Genomic DNA, 17,286 nt, shown 5'->3' on the forward strand with positions numbered 1-17,286 from the left:
TTATACATCTGCCAAAGGACTGGTTACAGAATATAAAATGAATCTCAGAACTATAAAAAGAATAAATCAATCAGGAAAAGACAGACAACTCAATTTTTTTAATTTAATTTTATTTTTTTTTGCAGTACGTGGGCCTCTCACTGTTGTGGCCTCTCCCGTTGCGGAGCACAGGCTTCGGACGCGCAGGCTCAGCGGCCATGGCTCATGGGCCCAGCCACTCTGCGGCATGTGGGATCTTCCCGGTCCGGGGCACGAACCCATGTGCCCTGCATTGGCAGGCGGACTCTCAACCACTGCACCACCAGGGAAGCCCGACAACTCAATTTTTTAAATGGGTAGAAGACTTGAACAGGTGTTTTATAAATGGAAAGTCTAAATGGCCACTCAGCTTTTGAAAAGGTACTAAACCTCATCAGACACTAGGAAAAATGTAAATTAAAACCACAGTGAGATTCCAGTACAATCCATCAAAATGACTAAATTGAAAACAGACAGAAAATAGCAAGTGTTGGTAAGAATATGAACAACAGGGACTCTTATACACTGCTGGTGAGAGTGTAAATTGATACGAACACTGTGGAAAACACTTTTGCAGTACCTACTAAAGCTTTATATATGTATATCCTGTGACCCAGCATTTTCACTCCTAGGTTTATAACCTACAGAAATGCATATATATTCACCATAAGGCATATACTAGGATGTGCTTAGCAGGGACACTGAAATAGCCCCAACTGGAAGCTATCCTAATGCCCATTCCATTAGTTATCCATTGCTGCATTAAAAAAAAAAAAATCACTCCGAAATGTAGTGGCTTGCAATGACACATTATCTCCCAGCTTCTGAGATCAAGAATTTAGGAGTGGCTTAGCTGGGTCATTCTGGTTCAGGGTCTCTCATGAAGTTATAATGAAGATTACAAAGAGGGGACTGCAGTCACTGACTGGGGCTGGAAGACCCACACCCAAGCTCATTCAAGTGGTTGTTGGCAGAAGGCCTCAGTTCCTTCCTGAGGGCTGGCCTTCCCATGGTATCCATTCTGTTTCCTTGCCTAGATTTTCTTCCTCAGAGATTTCTATTTACTGTGTGTTAAGTCTTACTCATCTATTTTCAATATTTGGAATTTTCTTTTTGAGTCCTTTCCATCTCTTTTAAAATTTCATGTCAATTTCTAATGTCTTCTTCCTTTTCACCTTCTATTTCTCTTAAGGGTTATCTGCTGTGTTACTTCACTCTAGTGTTTTTACAATTTAGCCTTTCCTTCTGAAATTACTTTTCGTTCATTTCTAATTCTTTTCTGAGTTCTGTCATCTCATTTCAGACCATCTCTAACTTGATTTATCTTATCCTTTTATGTCTTAAACATCTTTTATCTTCTTTCTAAATAGTTAAGGTCACAGTTTTTATCTGCCCTGTGGGCATGTCTTTCTGACATGCTTTCTTTGCTGGTAGGTTCTGCTTATTTTCTTATAACTTTGTAATTGATTTGGACTCTGTACTTTTCTGTTGTTTATTTTTACATGAAATTGATTATCCTGAATCTTCAGAGGGAAACATGGGTCAGAGTGAGTCTTCTAACCTCACAGAGTTCCTTTTTCTGCTATTTTCATGCAGTAATAAAATATGTGGCAGCATGCTTTCTCAGATTTCCTGGCTCTACTCCCTTCCCCATTCTTGTCTGGGCCTTGTCTTATCTTTGTTGTACCTAACCTGCCCAATTTCCATTCTTCTCCAAGTACTTTCTTCTCAGCATGGGCTCCTGTCCTGGCAGAGAGCCCTGGCTGATGGCCGTCTTGGGAGTTCACAAGGGCTAGAGAGCTCCATTTATTTCAGACCTTCCTGTAGGCTGCTTGCACTCACCCATGATTGAATTAGGTAAAACCCCGCCCAGTTTCTGCTTTCTCAAAATTAACGCATGAACACCTACCGGTTATTTTTATGTCCCTCCTGTTCTGTTTCATAAGAAGCCCACTACTTCCCTCTGCTTTCTTCTGCACAGTTGCCAATTCCGTCTTGCTGCCTTGTCCTCACCCACTTGTATTTTGGGCTTCGTGGGGATACCTTACCACCTAATTTTGTTGTAAACATTATCCATGGGTTTTTAGTTTTGCTATCTAAAACAATATGCCACAATGTTTCACAGAATTCCAATGTTTTAGATCTTGGAATTCCAATGGGGTTTTTTTTGTTTTTTTTTTCTTTTTTTTGTTTTTTTTTCCCAATGTTTTATATCTTCTTGTGGATAGTGGTTGATTGTGTTAACTTTGTACAAATTCACTGAGCTGTGCCCTTCATATTTGTGCACTCTGCTGTATGTATATTATAAACCAATAGAGAGTTTATTCCTGTATTAGGGTTCTCCAGAGAAACAAAACTAATAGGATGTGTAGATAGATAGACAGTTGGGAGGGGGGATTTATCTTAAGGAATTGGCTCATTTATCTTAAGGAGAGAGTGATTATGGAGACTGGCAAGTCCAAAGTCTCTGGGCATAGGTTGGCAAGCTGAAGACCCAGGGAAGAGCTAATGTTGCAGTTCAGTTCTGAAGGCCATCTTAAACTTAACCATACAGCCCCTAAAAAGAACCTCAATTTGAATTTATAGATGAGACTCAAAGATGCTAAGTAACTTGCCCAAGGTCACAGCTACAGAGTAGTGGATCCAGGAGCAGAACTTAGTTCTCCCTGAGGCCAGAGTCCATGCTCTTTCCACTACACCAGGCGAAAGGTGTTCTAATGGAGTCCGGTCCAATCTTCGTAGCTACTTTGCAGGTCCAAGATACCAGCCTCCTTGATGGGGGCTGCGATAGCTTCTGACTGTTCTCACTGCTTTTACCTTCCACACAGCAGCCAGAGTGACCATTTCAAGAGGGAAATCTGATTCTGTCACCTAGAACAATTCAGTGGTGTACCAGTGTCTTAGTCCTTTCAGGCTGCCATAACAAAAATACCATAGACTGGTGGCTTAAATAACAAACATTTATTTCTCACAGTTCTGGAGGCTGGGAAGTCCAAAATCAAGGTGCTGGCAGATTCGGTGTCTGCTGCAAGGCCCCTTCCTAGATCACAGATGACCGTCTTCTCACTGTGTCCTCACATGGTAGAAGGGGCAAGAGAGTCTCTGGAGCCTCTTTTATGAAGACACTAATCCCATTCATGAGAGCTCCACCCTCATGACCTAATCACCTCCCAAAGGTCCCACCTCCTAATACCACTGGGGGTTAGGATTTCACCATATGAACTTTGAGGGGGCACAAACATTCAGTCTGTAACAGTCACTAAGAATATAGGCGTAACTTCTATGATAAAGACCAAAAAATGTAGTTTACACAGGTTAGAAATTTATTACCTTGTCATATATAGTCTGAGTTTAACAGTCTGGGGCTGCTAGGGCTACTCCATGGTGATGGGGAGCCAGTTGCCCTCTATCTTGTTGCTTTGCCATCCTCGGCATATGGCTTCCACCTCATGGTCTAGGATGACTCCTCCAGCCTGGACCATCGTGTCTGTACACCAGCCAGTGAGAAGAAAATAGGAGCAAATGGAAGCCTGTCCTTCTGCTCACAACCCACTGGTCAGAACTTGGTCACATGGGCAAATCTATATGCAAATGAGTCTGGAAAATAGTCTTTAACTGGGTAACCAAAACTCTGGGACTTGAATACTAAAGGAACAGAGGGGAAAATGGATATTCGGGAACAACCAATACTCTGTACTACAAATGGCTTTCCATCGCTCTTACAAAAATACTTTACATGTCTCTTGGTTTTGCCTTTCCAGGCTTCAGCCTCGCCTCCCAGCACACCCCCTCACTCTCTGCCCTCCAACCACACTGGCCTTCTTCCAATTCCTCGAGTGTTCTATGCTACCCCCAACCCCAGAGCCTTTGCAGGAACTATTCCTTCTGCTGGAATGCTTTTCTCCGACATCACCTAATTAACTCTCACTCATTCTTCAGATGTCAGCTCAAGTGTCATTTCCTCAGGTAGACCTTCTCTGATCCCATAATAATATAGGTATCTTTCTTAACCACTCTTATCCACCATGAACGCTTCCTTTACAATACTTAGCCCAGTTGTAATTGTACACCTATTTGATAATTATTCAACTAATTCCCATCTCCTCCTCTAGACTGTAAGTCAATACAGGCAAGGCCACTTCAGTTTTGCTCACTGTTGTGTCTCCAGTACCTAGCAGAGTGCCAGGGACAAATAACTTTCTTGAAAGAAAAGATAAGTGAGTGACAGTGAGTCCTCAAAATTGTCTGGAAGATACTGACAGGACAGTTTCAGCCGTGTGGACAAGTTCTCAGACCACATGAAGCTTGATCCAGAGACTTCTCAGCTCTATAGTCACTATGGCAGGTCAGGATTATCTGGGTCCTCCTGTGGGCGGAGAATGGCCAGGTTTGATTCTAGCATCCAGTGTATTGCCCTCGTGCCCCTGACTACAAATAGATTCTATCAGGCTTTTAGCGCTCTTGCTTTGATGAGGTTGTATTTTAAAAGAAGGCAAGTTGAATTCTGCCAGATTGCATCTCTGCACAGAAATCCCCACAGCTGCATCACGTGAATGACTGGCTGCCCTGAGATACAGAGCTCAGGATACCCAGAGGGAAGAAGCACTTGGGGATGCCCACTGGAGTTAAAATGGAGTCAACTGGAGAATTTCTGCAAGTCAAAGATTTAACCCCCTCTTCTGCATTATTCCTGGTCCAAACACAAAGACCTCTGCAGACCTCAGGTTTGTGTCTGTATGCTTTTGGCTACAAGTCACAGAAGGCTCCTTCTCAGCTGATCTTTCTTGTCACCTATCACAAGGAGCCTGGAGGCAGGGCAGCCCAGGGTTCTTTAATTCAACCGCTGGAACACTCCATGGAAGACCTGAATTCTCTCCATTCCCATTTTATATAAATGGTCTGCCCCTTGCTTTTTTTTATTTGACGATGTATCATTCCAAACAGGATTATAAAGAGCTACCTTATTCTTTGTTTTCTTCTTAAACTGAATAGTATCCCATTTTAAAGAGATACCATAACTTATTTAACCAGTCCCCTCTTGATGAACATTTAATTTGTATTCAGTCTTTTGCTATAACAAACAAGATGCGATGGATACTCGTGCATAAGTTATTTCATGTGCCAGTGAGTGCATCTGAAGATAAATTCCTAGAAGTGAAACTGCTTGGTCACAAGATATATGCAGCATTTGTAATTTTATAGATATTGACAATCTGCTTTTCATGTGGGCTGTACCAACTTACACTGCCCTCCCCAAATATGTACAGCAGTGCTTTAAGTCTTTTTGATACTTTAGCTTAAACATAGAGTGGGAAAACTATGGTGGACGCCTGAACGGTTTCTGCACAGAGAAACAGTCAGTGGGTTGCTTATCAACTCAGTTATTTTAACTGGTAGCAACACAAGCCTCAATCCTCCTTTTCAATAAATCATTAACCCTGTGGACTACCCCACCCCACCATTGTCTGAGGGATCCAGGCTGTCCGTGTGCAGTCCATATTTCAGAACTTAGCACTGTAACTTCATCATTCTATCCACAAATGACTCCTCCCTAGATGTCTTTTCTCTCCATCTCCACCTGGCCATCTCCTAGCCTCCCGTAGACCCAGGTAAGATGTCTTCTCCTCCATTAAACGTTATCTGACACCCCCAGGCAGAATTATTCACTCTTCTCTGCTCCTACAGAATTTTGTTCACACCTCAATCATAGCACGAATCATCTGTAATATAATCATCCGCCTACCCGTCTGTCTCCCACACTGCGCTTCCCAAGGACAGAAACCTCATCTTCTTCATCTTTGGGCCAGCGCCTCTGCACATGGTGCCTGGCACATCAGTAGTTCACAGTAAAGGCTTGCTGAAATGAAGTTAGGTAAGGGCACAGTTTTGTAGTACCAGTAGCAAATGTAATAGTACTTCTCTTTTTCCTTTTCTGGTGGTGTTGATCAGAGGGTCAAAAATTCAGATGCTTCTGAATATTTCTTTATTTCTTTTATGTTTCTGAACTTACCTCTTCTCCTTGAGCCTGTTCCGTTCTCTGCTATGTCCTCAGTGCCTAAAACAGTACCTGGGAGACAAGAGGCATTTCGTAAATAAATTTTGAATAAATGGATACCTCTGATCAGAAGAAACATCTACAGTACAGCTAGGATTTTTTTACCTGTTTGATGTAGCCAGAGGGTACTTCTAAGTTTTCCAAAAGCCTCAAGCTTTGTGCCTCACGTGCCAGTTCTGTGTATCTGGGTATTATTTCATCTCAAATTAATGCATGTAAAAGTGCTTAGCACTATGTCAGGTACTTAGTGCACATCCAGCAAATGTTTTGTTGTTTTTTTTTTGGCCACAGAGCTTGTAGGATTTTAGTTCCCCAACCAGGGATTGAACCCGGGCCCTTGGCAGTGAAAGCACTGAGTTCTAACCACTGGACCACCAGGGAATGCCCCTATTTTTGTTATTACCGCCACTAACTTAAGCATGCTCCCATCAGTTCACCACCTGTGCTAGTCTCTTCATCTCTCTCCCAGCAGATAATGTGGCCTTGATCCCTGGAAAACATCTGAAGCAATTTACCAGCTATGTGACACTGGGCCAGTTTCTTAATTAAGAAACTCTCAGATGCTCAATCTCTTCATTTGGACAACAAGCATTATATTAATATCTATCTCTGTGGATTGTTACGAAGATTAAATGAGACAAAAATGGACACTGCTTAGCACCATGCAGGGCTCAGAGTGAGCATTCAGCTACCATCGTCACCATCACCAGCAGCAGCAGTATCACAGATGCTGAAGGCTTTCCATCTCTTCTTTTTGAGGGGCTCATTCCCACAGCCCTTCTGGTTGACTATAAACCTTTAGCTGCTTCTGGCGTTTGCAGCATCACCAGGAGGCTTGTCTTGACCATGTGTGGATGAAGTCCCTGCTCTTCCCTTGATGCCCTCCTGCCTGCATTGTTTGAAGATATTTATTTCACTCTCACAAAAATGTTTTGCTCTGACCCATTCCTGAGAGCTGCAAGTAGGCCATAGGAACTTCAAATCACAGAGTACAGAGCTGTCCACTCTTCCTGACCATATCCTGCCTGATGTCCAGTATTTGTCTGACACTTCACCCTGCCATGCAGGCCAATTTTGATGAGTCCTATTTCCCACAGACTCACTTGTGACTTTGCCCTGTAAACTTTCAGTGAACATGAGGTCACCTCTGACCCAGAGGTCATCGTTTCACCTTCTCCTGAGGACCTTCATCTAAAGAGGCAACGATACACTGTCCTTACTAACCCAGCTTTGTGCATGTTACTGTTTTATGAAACAAAACAATATATGGTAGAGGAATACCAAGGTATTAGAAATTATAAGGATAATTATAGAGACTAGAAGATAGAACTAACACAGAAGACAGGCAGAGGTTGTCTCTGTGGAGGAGGAAGGGGGATGTAACTGTGGAAGGGTCCACAGGGAGCGTATGGAACCCTCAGAATGTTCTGTTTCTTAACCTAAATAGTGGGTACATGAATGTTCATTGGATGATTAATCTTTAAACGACATATATTCATGTAATAAATATATTTAAGTGTATGTGATGTATTTCTTGATTTTTTGAAAAAAGGAAAATATTTGAAAGAGGAAGGAAGGAGGGAAGGAAGGAAGGAAAGGAGGGAGGGAGGGAGGGAGGGAGGGAGGGAAGAAAGGTGGGAGGAAGTAAGCTGGACCTGTTCATAGGAAAGAACGTGTCAATATCAAAGCCCCAGTTTGGGCTGATACTATTCAGCATCCAGGAGGATCATTTCAACAATGAATCTGTGGATCAGTTTTTTAAAATTTCTGAACTGTGCATTTAATCCAAAATCAAACATTCTAAGCTTCTTTCCTCAGAACATCTTCCAGACCAAGACGTATCTCATGGTTTTAGGGGACAGAATTTCTTAGGGAATCTTGACTTTATAGGTGTTCCTGCAGCAAAGGTGGGACAACCACTCACCAGGCCACAATACAAATCAACTCTTTAGTTTTCATCTTAAAATGAACTGTTTCCCATCCCCCAAACTAACTCTGTCACCTGCAGTACTCATATCTCAAACAAAAGACACTCTTACTCTGAATGGAACATAAGATACCGTTCGCTCAGCACCAGCGTTCTCAATTTTGAATTATTTTCAAAAGCCTTGCTGGAATTTGTTTCCTGAACTGGCCAAGGCTTAGAATGCATGGTGTGGCCACAGCCCCGTCCTAAGACAGTTTCTTAAATACAGATCTCCACACTGTTACCACTTTATGACCTTGTCCTCCACTCTACCCCAACCACAGCTACTAGCCCAGGATTGGGCACCTACCTTATGATAGCTTATCTAGAAGTGAGCCAGTGGCCTGTGCATATTTGTTAAATAGGCAAATAAATGAAAGAATGGTGGCCATGATGTGACCTGGCATAAGAGCTTTGCCAAGAGAATTGATGCTGTCTAAACGAACCAATCAGATCACTCTCTTGTGGAGCTGAAACTGAGATGCAGAAGTCGGAAGTTGATGACAGGTTGAGAAACTGAGTGAACACAAAAAGAGGGGGCAAGTACAGAGGTTTTGAGGCCACAAAGCAGCAGAAGCTATGAGTAAGCAAAATCAATGAACAAGCAAATGATATTCAGAGAAGAGGTTGAGGGGTTGGCCGCCAGCAGGAAGAGTAGGAGAATCAAAGAAAGAAACAAGCTGAGTCCCCATGATGGCAGGGAACTGAAGCACTTATGATGTTGTGGGCATGATAACCCTGTGACCCAGTCACAAGTTTACTTAAGGTTCTAAATCACCTTCTAGTTCTCAAATTATGCCCCAGGCTACATAAGGATTAACTGTTCTTGGTTTCTTATAAAATATTTATTGAACTTTTTGTCACATGTAGATGATGTAGATGATGATATTAGAATAAAGTGATATCATCAGAATAAATCTATAGTGGGGAGGGTGTCTCCATCCCTTGCAATCAAAGGAGACTAACTAGCACAAGATTTGAGAAGGATCATCTGAAGGATATGCTTGTCATTCATTCATTCAAAAAATGTCTTGTACTGTACTAAGCACTGTTCTATGTACGGGAATCCCTACAGTATCCTCTGTAAGTCTGGTGTAGAGGATAGATAACAGTTATAGCACAGTGTGATAACTGACACAACAGAGGTTCACCCAAGATGCAAGGGTGGAGATAGCGTCCCAGAAAACTTGTCAATATGAGCTGAGACTTAAAGGGACTTTTAGCCATAAAAACAAGGAGGATGTTGAGGAGAGGCAGAAGGAACAGCATAAACAAAGGCACAGAGATCTGAAATGGCTGGTTGTGTTTAGGGAATTGTGAATACATGATTTTTTTTTTCTTTCTTTCCTTTTTTTTTTTTTTTTTTTTTTGCGTTACGCGGGCCTCTCACTGTTGTGGCCTCTCCCGTTGCGGAGCACAGGCTTCGGACGCGCAGGCTCAGCGGCTATGGCTCACGTGCCCAGCCACTCCGCGGCATGTGGGATCTTCCCGGACCGGGGCACGAACCCGTGTCCCCTGCATCGGCAGGCGGACTCTCAACCACTGCGCCACCAGGGAAGCCCGAATACATGATTTTTTACACTAAGCAGAAAGAGCTAGAATTGAGGGAAAGATTAAGAACCCAGGAAAGAAACTCTGTTTCAGGCTCTGATGAAGTAGCTAGTACCAGAATAACTCTCTCACTGAAAACAAATATTAAAGCTAGATAAAACACAAACCATAGCTGTTTGATGATATCAAAGAACAACCAAGGCAACCAGGACCTCGAGAACCAAGTTACCAGAGAAAAGGGAAATGTAGAAAGAATGAAAAGCAGAAAAAAGGGTAAATTTGTAGGTAAATTTCATTGAATAATGACTGTTCAGAACAATAAATGTCATCTATTGTGAGGTTTACAATATATTAGAATAAACAATAGTATGAAAGCCAGGAGGGTGCTAAACAGAATTAAAGTGTTGTAAGGTCCTTGAATTGTCTAGAGAAAGGTAAAAGTACTAATTTAAAGGACACTTTGTTAAGTTAAGGATGTATGCTGTAATATCTAGGGTAACAAAATAATAATAGTAACAGTAAATGTGTAACTAACAAGTTATAGAGGAAGGAAACAGAATAATAAAAAAGTACTGATCAGGGGCTTCCCTGGTGGTGCAGTGGTTGAGAGTTCGCCTGCCGATGCAGGGGACACGGGTTCGTGCCCCGGTCTGGGAAGATCCCACATGCCGCAGAGCGGCTGGGCCCGTGAGCCATGGCCACTGAGGCTGCGCGTCCGAAGCCTGTGCTCCGCAACGGGAGAGGCCACAACAGTGAGAGGCCCGTGTACCTCAAAAAAAAAAAAAAATACTGATCAATACAAAAGAAGGCAAGAAAAAGATAAAAAGAAACAAAAAACAGTCTGTGACCCATTTTGAGTTAACTTTTGTGAAGGTGGAAGGTCTTCGTCTAGACTCATTTTTTTAGCACATGGACTGTCCAGTTGTTCCAGCACCATTTGCTGAAAGACTGTCTTTTCTCCATCGTATTGCTCTTGCTCTTTTGTCAAAGATCAGTTGACTGCATTGACGTGGGTCTATATCAGCTCTGTCCATTCTGTTCCATTGATCTATTTGTCTGTCCTATCACTGCTACCACATTGTCTTGATTGCTGTAGCTTTACAGTAGGTCTTGAAGCTGGGTAGTGTCAGTCCTCCAACTTCACACTCTCCTTCAAGATTGTATTGGCTATTCTGAGATTTCTTTTTTGACCCGCGTGTTATTTAAAAGTGTGTTGTTTAATCTTCAAGTATTTGGGGATTTTCCAACTATCTTTCTGTTATTCATTTCTAGTTTAATTCCATTGTATGATTTCTATTCTTTTAAATTCGTTAAGATGTATTTTATGAACCAGAATGTGGTCTATCTTAGTGAATGTTCCATGTAAGCTTGAGAAGAATGTGCCTTGTGCTGTTGTTGGATGAAGAAGTCCATGAGATGTCCATTATATCCAGTTATTTGATGGTGTTGAGTTCAACTGTATCCTTACTGACTTTTCTGCCTGCTTGATCAATCCATTTTCAATAGAGGGGTAGAAGTCTCTAAACATAATAGTGGATTCATCTTCTTTTCCTTGCAGTTCTATCAGTTTTTGCCTCATGTATTTTGACACTCTGTTGTTAGGTGCATATGCATTAAGGATTATTATGTCTTCTTAGAGAACTGGCTCCTTTATCATTATGTAATACCCCTCTTTATCCCTGATAACCTTCTCTGCTCTGAAGTCTGCTCTATCTGAAATTAATGTAGCTATTCCTACTTTCTTTCTTTTTTTTTTTAGGTTTTTTTTTTTTTAAGCAACTAGTGCTCAAGTTGTTTCATTTTGGCTTGCTTTTTTATGAATTTATTTATTTTTTATTTATTTATTTTTGGCTGTGTTGCGTCTTTGTTGCTGCACACGGGCTTTCTCTAGTTGTGGCGAGCGGGGGCTACTCTTCCTTGCAGTACACAGGCTTCTCATTGCGGTGGCTTCTCTTGCTGTGGAGCATGGGCTCTAGGCACGGGGGCTTCAGTTGTTGTGGCTCACGGGCTCTAGAACGCAGGCTCAGTAGTTGTGGCGCACAACAGGCTTAGCTGCTCTCTGGCATGTGGGATCTTCCCAGACCAGGGCTCGAACCCATGTCCCCTGCAATGGCAAGCTGATTCTTAACCACTGTGCCACCAGGAAAGTCCCCCTACTTTCTTTCAGTTATTGTTAGCATGGTACATCTTTCTCCATCCATTTACTTTTAATTTATATGTGTCTTTGTATTTAAAGTGTGTATCTTGTAGACAACATATAGCTGGCTCTTGTTTTTTTATCTACCCTGACAATCTGTTTTTTAATTGGTGCATTTAGAGCTTTGATGTCCAAAATTATTACTATTGATATAGTTGGGTTAATATTTATGATATATGTTACTGTTTTCTATTTGTCAGCCTTATTCTTTGTCCCTACTTTTTGTCTTCCACTATTTTTCTGCCTTTTGTGGTTTTGAGCATTTTATGATTCCATTTTCTCTCTTTTCTTAGTATATCAACTATGCTTTTCATAAAACTTTTTTTTCAGTGGTTGCCCTAGAGTTTGTAATATACATTTACAGCTAATCCAAGACCACTATCAAATAACATTATATCACTTCACAGGTAGTGTGAATACTGTATAGTAACAAAATCATCCTAATTCCTCCCTCTGATCCCTTTATCATTGCTGACATTCATTTCACTTTTTTATAAGCATGCGTAAGAATATATATATAGTCAAGTAATTGTTGCTATTATTATTTTAAACAAATTGTTATCTGATAGATCAATTGAAAATTTAAAAAATAGAAGTTTTTATTTTACCTATCCTTATTCCTTCTCCAGTGCTCTTCCTTTCTTTATGTATATCCAGGTTGCTGCTATGTCATTTTCCTTCTCTCTCTGCACTCCTAGCATACTAATCATAGTTGTTTTTAATTCCCAGCCTGATAATTCCAACATCCCTGCCATATCTGAGTCTAGTTCTGATGCTTGCTCTGTGTCTTCAAACTGTGTTTTTTGTCTTTTAATATGACTTTTGATTTTTTTCTTGGTTGTCAGGCATGAGGTACTGGGTAAGAGAAACTGTTGTAAATAGCCTTTAGTAATATGGTGTAAGGTACAGGGGGAGGGAAAGCATTTTACAGTCCTATGATTAGGTCTCAGTCTTTTAGTGAGTCTGTGATTCTGGACTGTGATCTTCACACATGCTTCTCATTCTCCTTTACCCTCTTAGGTGGGACAGAATGGCTAGATGGGGGCTGGAGTTCAGTATTTCCTTTCTCACAATTGGAAGGCTAGAGCCAGCCTTCCCTCAGGTCAGTTAGGCTCTGATAAAACCCCAGCAGGTTACGCTCGGAGCTCTGGTTAAATAGTTTCTCCTGAGGACAGACCTTGTTAAAAAGAACAGAATGTTCTGGTATATTTCAAAGTGGTTCCTTTTCCCCCTCCCCTGCCAGAAGCACAGGGGGATGTTTCTCATGACTCACTTGAGAACCTGGTAGAACTACAGTAGGTAATACTCCTAAAAAAGGTGGAGGCCTCTCAATGAATGAGTCCCCTCGGAGTTTTTAACTCTCAGAATTGTCTATACTGAGCCTCCAGCAATTCATCAACTACAGTTCAGGTTTCCTACCCCAGCACTGGTTCCTGCAGAAGTTTCAGCTTGTGGTCTTCTGCTACAGTAAGCTGTGATTCTCTGCATTGGTCCTTCCAATTTGGGCGACAGTGGTTTGCCCTGTGACCTCACTTCTCTTATAGATCTAAGAAGAGTTGTTGACTTTTCAGTTTTTTCAGCTTTTTATTTGTTGTTAGGACAGAGTAGTGACTTCTAAGCCCAGAAACTGGAAGTCGTTATTTTTTATTATGGACTTCTAGCCTAATGTGCAGAGATTTCAATCCTGTAAAATATGCTGAGATTTCCTTTATGGCCCAACTTAAAACAAGAATTAAAAGAATCAAATTGTTTCCAAGTAACTTAACTGTATCCCAGAACAAAGTTCAAACACAAATGAATAGAAAATAAGACAGTACCCAACAAAGTAAAATTCACAATGTTTGGCACCCCATCAAAGATTAGCTGACTTACAAAGAAGCAGAAAAATACCACCTGTAAGGAGGAGAAAAATCAATCAATTGAACCAACCTACAACTGAGACAGATGTTAGGATTAGCAGACAAGGACATCAAAACAGGTATTATACCTATAACTCCATATGTTCAGAAATAGAGTAGACACATGGAAGATAGTTTTTAAAAGAACTAAATCAATCATCTAGAGATGAAAGTACAATGTGTGAGATGAATAATACACTGAAAGGAATTAGTGACAGATTAGACTGCAGAAGAAAAGATTAGTGAACTTGAAGACACAGACTGTGGTAAGTTTAAGATGTATACTATAAACCCTACACAGCCACTAAAAAAACAAAGAATTATAGCTAAAAAACCAATGAAGCAAATAAAGTAGAATAAAAAAAGTACTCAATCCAAAAGATGGCTGAAAAGGAGGAAAAGGGAACAAAGAATGGAGAGGACAAATAGAAAACAACAGCAAGCAACGTGATAACCAACCTAACTATATTAAAAATCACATTAAATGTAATTGAATTAATTAAATGAGAGAGATTGTCAGTTTGGATTACAAAAGAAAAAGACCCAACTATGTGCCTCCTAAAATAAATACTCTTTAAATATAAAGACGTGAATAGGTAAAAGTATAGAAAAAGACATACCATGCTGGTACTAAAAGAAAGCCAGAGTGGCTATAATAATATCAAAGTAGATTTCAGAGAAAAAACATAACCAAGAATAAAGAAGGTAATTTATAATGATAAAAGGGTCAAGTCATCAAAAGAACATAACAATCCTAAGTGTTTATGCACCTAAAAACAGAGCTCCGAGATTCACAATGCAAAAACTGATAGAACTGTAAGGAGTAATCCACAATTACACTCAGATTTCAATATCCTTTTGCCAATAATTTACAGAACAAGTTAACAGAAATTCATAAGGATATAGAAGATATGGAGAGCACTATCAACAAACTAGACCTGATTGACATTTATAGAACACTCCACTCAACAAAAAGCATACACATTTTTTTCAGTGGGACACGCAGGTTTGCAGCTGAGAAGAACCATCTAGGTAGGAAACAGACTTGAGAGTCATTAGCTTTCAACTTGTAATTAAAGTCTTGGGAGCAGAGGCAAAGAGAGTGTGGAGGGTGAGAAGAGAGCAGGGCCTGTGACCACAGAATGGGTAAAGGAAGAGGAACCAGCAGAATAGCCCTAGGAGCAGCCAAGAAGTAGGAGAACAGGAGGGTGGATGTTATCAAGACCACATGAAGGGTATTTCACTCTTCATTCCATTTCAGGGAATAGTCCATAGAGTCAAGTCTACATTTTATTCATTCAACAACTCTGAGCGCCTGCTACATAGCAGGCACTCTGCTGGGGTCAAATGGGAAGAGAGAAAGCAGACTCAGACCCTACTCTCCTGGAGTTTACAGTCTAGAGGAAAAGACAATCAAATAAATCTCTCCAATAAATTTGTAATTACAAAGATGGTTTTTTGAGAGCATACATCAGAGGAATGCTATCTTCCCTGTGGAAGAAACATTTGAGCTAGGTCAAGATGGAAGATAAAATACCAAAAGCACAGCAACAAAAGAAAAAATAGATAAATTGGACTTCATCAAAATTAAAAACTTTTGTGCTTCAAAGAACACCAACAAGAAAGTGAAAAGACCACCTGAGCAGAGGAGAAAATGCTGGCAAAACATATAAAGGATAAAGGACTTCTTTCTAGATATAGAAGAACTCCTAAAACTCAATAACAAAAAGACAAATAATCCAACTGAAAAATGAAGAGAAGATATGAATAGACACTTATCCAAAGAAGATATACAAATGGCTAATAAGCATGTGAAAGTAAGTTCAAAATCACTTGCATTGGGGCTTCCCTGGTGGCGCAGTGGTTGAGAGTCCGCCTGCCGATGCAGGGGACACGGGTTCGTGGCCCGGTCTGGGAAGATCCCACGTGCCGCGGAGCGGCTGGGCCCGTGAGCCATGGCCGCTGAGCCTGCGCGTTCCGGAGCCTGTGCTCCGCAACAGGAGAGGCCACGGCAGTGAGAGGCCCGCGTACCGCAAAAAAAAAAAAAAAAAAAAAAAAATCACTTGCATTAAGGAAATGCAAACCAAAACCATAATGAGATACCACGTCACACCCAAAAGGATGGTTATGATAGTAATTCTTAAAATGGAAAATAACAAGTGTTGGTGAGTGTATTAGTTTCCTAAAGCTGCCATAACAAAGTACCATAAATTGAGTGGCTTAAGTAACAGAAATTTACTGTCCCACAGTTTTTGAGGTGTTAACAGATAAACTGAGGCACATATAAAATGGGTGAAGGAACACGTGCAAAAGTTTTGTATCGGGAAAAGAGCATGGCTCATTGGAGAAATGAAAGATCAGTGTGTGTGACTGGGACGACACTGGAGAGGACTGGGTCTGACCATGCAGGTTGGAGATTTGGGTCTTATCCTAAAAGCAAAGGGGAGCCAATGAAAGATTTTAAGTAGAGGCGGACAGGACTTACATTTGAAAAGAGCATTGGTAGCAAAGGAGAGTCAATTAAGATTAAGACTGAAAAGTTAGATTTAGCAACAAAGAAGTTAGTGACCTTGGACAAAATCAATCCAGGTGAAGAGACAGGATGACTAATTTGGGGAATTGGAAGGGAAGTGGAGTCGGCAAAATTATACTACACTTGGTAAAGCCTCTCCCTATTCCAGTCTCCAGGGAAACAGACCAAAAATATACTTGGCTTGAGAAACAACAAAAGACATGTTTGCATGCATATTCACTCACAGCCGGTTCACCAGCTGATTCTGTTTCTGTTCAAGAATTCCATACTTACCCTGACACAGAGGGAGGACCCATGGCTGCAGTTCTTCTGATGGTTCTCTCTCACCAGATCCCGGCCTTCTTTCATCGCTGGCAGGGGTGGATGAGGTCTGCCACCATTGGAGATTTGGAGACACTTCAGAAACACAACTTTTTCCCTTTTATCTTTACTGGGCCTCTCAGTAAAGATAACTCCTCTGAACTCTGCACAACCCAGAACCCAAAGGCAGGCCAAGTAGACACACTCAAGCCCTACTCACGGGAAGACCCTACTTAAAAATGCCCCAAGCTGCCCTAGCTACTTGAGTGCTCCCAGATAGGAAAGTCCCAGTGGAAAGAGGCAGCTGTCTTAACAGATGTGGGTTAAAATATCTTAGTTTTGCTAATTTTATAAAAACATTATCTTGTAAACACGTTGCTAAGATCCCTTCCATGGCCATAGACTGGGCCTGGGTAAGTGGGCGTCCAGAAAGTGAAGTCTGGTTAGTGTCAGAGCAAACCACCTCTGCTGTCACAAAGGTTCCTTAAAAGGCTGAGCCAAAGGGTGGAAACTTTATCCACATTTGGAGGGAGGTGCAGCGGCCCGGGCTGAGCTCTGGGGAGACAAGAAGGGGCTTCGTCATAGGGGCTCACGGAGCGTGGCCGGCCCCGGTAGCTGCCCAATGAACGAAGCTGTGGCCACTCCCGGCCTAATCCCACGCCGAGGTCTCCGCTGACCTAACGTCCCGCTCCTGCGGCGCTCGACCGATTCCCAGAAGGCACAGCGACCTCCAACCCACTCTCCCCTCCCGCAGGTTTCAAAAGGAGC

General features: G+C 41.6%; 1 long non-coding RNA gene across 1 annotated transcript; it reads right to left on the minus strand.

Annotated features, from left to right (window-relative positions):
• Nucleotides 1–3,030: 3,030 nt before the first annotated feature.
• On the minus strand, nucleotides 3,031–17,256 carry LOC132521641 (uncharacterized). The gene is made up of 3 exons (XR_009540926.1): nucleotides 16,492–17,256; nucleotides 5,935–6,085; nucleotides 3,031–3,505 (listed from the first exon to the last, which is right to left on the minus strand). It is a non-coding gene; the product is annotated as an uncharacterized LOC132521641 (long non-coding RNA).
• Between the last annotated feature and the right edge of the window lie 30 nt (nucleotides 17,257–17,286).

The sequence above is a fragment of the Lagenorhynchus albirostris genome, chromosome 6 (assembly GCF_949774975.1).
Source record: "Lagenorhynchus albirostris chromosome 6, mLagAlb1.1, whole genome shotgun sequence".
Classification (NCBI taxonomy): Eukaryota; Metazoa; Chordata; class Mammalia; order Artiodactyla; family Delphinidae; genus Lagenorhynchus; species Lagenorhynchus albirostris.